Raw genomic sequence first — 4150 nt, forward strand, 5'->3', positions numbered from 1 at the left:
CAAACACATAAATCAATATTACAAATCTTTTTCGAAAACACATCTACTCTTTTATTTTAAAAATCCTCACTTCTCACTTTTCCAAATTATCTTCTTTAAAATTAGGAATCAGCATCGGTTCGGTTTGGTTACTAACCGAACCAAACTGTCGGTTAATCGAATCGAAATTTGCTCTATTTTCATAACCGAATCGAACTGAATAAGTTTGGTAACCGGATTTGATTTAAGCGAAAATTTTCGGTTCAGTTCGGTTACCGACCGAATAACCGAAAACTCAAAATATTTAGTTTTTTTTTACATTTTTATTTAATTAGTTTTCTTATACAAAAGTTACAATTGAATAAATTAAAGGCTACTAAACCAAAATATATATATATATACAAAGTAGTGCTCACCTAGACCCTCATTCACAGTTAGATCCAAGCTTATTAGAATTATGTGCTGGAGATTTTAATAAGCTTGGATCTAACGGTGAATGACCAAATTCATTTAGTCATTCAGGGTCCAGGTGAACACAACTGTATACATACAAAGATAAAAGTGTATTTTTTAGGGTTGGACTTTATATATATATATATATATATATATATATATATATATATATATAAAGATAAAATTATATTTTTTATATTTATATATTAAGTTCGATTCGGTTATCGGTGTACCGATTTTTTTTCAATAACCGAACTGATAACCAATTACCAAATTAAGCTAAAATTAAAACCGAACTGAACCAGAATATTAAAGTAACTGAACCAAACTAAGATTTCAGTTCAATTATCGATTTGGTAATCGGTTGCTCACTCCTATTTAAAACCCCACTTCTCATTTCTTCCCTAGAAACTATTTAAGGCATCATTTAAGTCCTTCACTTCTTGTCTCTCCACCTGGAGTTTATCCCGTCTTCTCGAGTTGAGAAGTTCTAAAAACCCTAAAAACAAATCTTTCTTGCCCTACAATCTACCGCAAACCAACAATCATCACACATCAACTATACTCCATCACAAATAATCACCGCCCCCCTCCCAACAGATACATACTGGTTTCGACGCAAACGAGGTACAGCAAACACATTGATCTTTGAACTACGACATGGGACTGAACCAGGAATACGCAAATATGAACTTAACAGACAATGAAGAAGGGGGAATAACTATTGACGAGGAGCAGCTCCTACCAAGCAACACACAACAATCATACTTCGTGATAGGTCAATTTCTCATGGCTCGAACAATCCACTTCGACTCAATGCAGACTACCCTAGCAGCAATCTGGCGGCCGGTAAAAGGAGTCACGGCGTCTGAAACCGAGATAGGAGGAAGGTACCTATTTCAATTCTACCATGAGTTAGACATGATCAGAATTCTAAACGATGGTCCCTGGACCTTTAACCAAAACGTCATGATAGTGAAGGAATTAAAAACATCTGAACAAGCCTCTCAAGTTGAACTACATCAGTTAATTATCTGGGTGCAAGTATTTGATCTCCCCATTGATTTCCAAACCGAAGCAGCATGTAAGGCACTTGGGAATGATCTGGGAACCTTCATTGAAACAGACCCTAAGAATTTTACAGGGTTAAGACGAAGCTATCTCCGCATCAAGGCAACAGTTGATGTTCGTAAGAGTCTAAAGGCAGGACAGTTCTTGCAGCGAAGAGGAGGTCCAAAATTCTGGGTTTTCTACAAGTACGAAAGGCTACCCCAATTCTGTTTTTACTGCAGAATAATCGGACATACAGACAAGTTCTGCAATGCATTATTTGACAACCCGGAGATCCCAACAGAAAGAAAATTTGGCAGTGCACTGCGAGCCACGCTCAGGAAGCCAAATTCTTCGAATGGTAAAGCATGGATTCGGAAGCCTATGGAGGAGTTTGAAGAAGTTTACAGTGACATCGAGGCTGAATCAGGAGGATCAGAAGGTGGGGTTGGCAGCAGTCGGAAAGTCTACGGCTATTCCGAAGGGGCTTCGCTACCACAGTTGAATATGTCTGGATACTTTGAGGAGGGAGTGAGTATCGATTCGAAGAGGAAGAGGGCGATGTCAAGCAACATGGAGACCAATGATAACTGCACCGTTCAGTTCAACAACGGAATGAAGACGGGACCTGAGGATCAGGCCCGTCAGGGGCAATGAGCATCATTAGCTGGAACTGCCGTGGACTGGGCAATTCACGGACAGTTAACGTCCTTCGGGACTTGGTACGTGTCCACAAACCGATGTTTCTTTTCTTTATGGAGTCAAAGGTGGCTAAAGAGAAAATAAGGAGCATAAGTAGGCAGTTGGGTTTTGGAGAATGGTTTGCGGTTGACAGTAGAGGTCGCGGAGGAGGTTTGGCTTTACTGTGGAAGAATAGTGGTACTGTTACAGTCAGCGGTTTCTCGGATAACTACATTGATGTTGTGGTAGAATTAAATAATGTAGCAAAGTAGAGACTCACAGGATTCTACGGTTGCCCGGAGAGAAACAGAAGAAGAGAGTCGTGGGATATATTAACAAGCCTTTCACTTAGCAACAACATTCCTTGGTGTTGCATTGGTGACTTTAACGATCTTATGAGCCACTCAGAGAAAGTTGGAGGAAACAGACACCCGGAGACTTTGATAGAAGGTTTCAGAGCAACGGTTGATGAAAGTAGATTAATCAGCTTGAGTATGTCGGGCTACCCGTTTACCTGGGAGAAAGGAAGAGGCACACCACGCTGGATAAGGGAAAGACTCGATAGGGGCTTAATTAATGCCGAATGGAAAGAAGCTTTTTCGAACACAAAATTGAGTAATCTTAGCACAACATGTTCTGATCACACCGCGATTTGCCTGGAAATCAAAACTTGGATCAGGGTAGTGCATCCGCGAAGGTTCAGATTCGAAAATGTTTGGCTTCGAGATGAACAGTGCAGCGAAATAGTATCCCAGGCATGGAATCGTAGGGGCGCCACTTCAATTGAATCGAGAATTGTTGAATGTGCAATCGCACTTCAAGATTGGAGCAAGAATTGTCAAGGCAACTTCAGCAAACGAATAGGGGAGTTGCGCCATCTTGTCAAAGAACTGAGGAGCAGGACTGATCGAGTGGGGCTTGACCTGTTCAGAAAAGCATCGCTGGAATACAATACCGTTCTAGCATAGCAAGAAGATTTCTGGAGGCAGAGGGCAAAAATCTTCTGGATGAAAGATGGAGACCGTAATACTCGCTATTTTCATGAGTACGCATCAGCCCGGAAAAGAAACAATTCAATCACAGAACTCGAAGATGAGAATGGGGAGAAACGCATATGGGGAGGAGTTCTCGAGGAACTCCTGATCAGTTATTTCAACAATATATTTACAAGCAGGGGCAGCAACGCAGAAAATGTGATCAACTCGGTTAAGTCCACAATATCTGATAGTGATAATGAGCAGCTGTTGCGTGAGTTCACGGAAGAGAAGGTGCGTATTGCTTGTTTTTCTATGCATCCGGATAAGAGTCCAGGTCCAGACGGAATGAATCCGGCATTTTTTCAAAGATTCTGGAAGATTATTGGGGCCGATATAGTGGCAACTTGTCTAGCTTGCCTTAATTCTTCAAGCATTCCACTGAGCCTGAATGGAACTTTAATTGTCCTAATTCCAAAGAAGAAAGAGGCGACAAAGGTAACAGATCTTCGTCCAATTGCTCTCTACAATGTCTTGTTCAAAATCATCTCGAAGATACTGGCTAACCGATTTAAAAAGATTCTACCAAAGGTAATCTCAGACAATCAAAGTGCTTTTCTATCTGGTAGAGCAATTTCTGATAATATCATTGTGGCCTTCGAGTGTCTGCACAAATTGAAAGTAGCTAAGGGGTCGAGCTTGGCTGCCTTCAAGTTAGATATGAGCAAAGCATACGACCGAGTAGAATGGGATTTCCTGGAAAGCATGTTAAGGAAGATGGGATTCCAAGATAAATGGATAACCTGGATGATGATGTGTGTTTGCTCGGTTTCATACAAAATCCTTCACAATGGACAAACCAGTAGCGTGATAAAACCATCAAGAGGTCTTAGGCAGGGAGACCCACTCTCTCCGTTCTTATTTCTGATCTGTGCAGAAGGTCTATCGGCTCTCCTACAGGCTAAGGAAAGGGCGGGTCTGATCCATGGTTGCGCGGTAGCTAGATCGGCACC

Source organism: Euphorbia lathyris, chromosome 4 (assembly GCF_963576675.1).
Source record: "Euphorbia lathyris chromosome 4, ddEupLath1.1, whole genome shotgun sequence".
NCBI classification, from domain to species: Eukaryota; Viridiplantae; Streptophyta; class Magnoliopsida; order Malpighiales; family Euphorbiaceae; genus Euphorbia; species Euphorbia lathyris.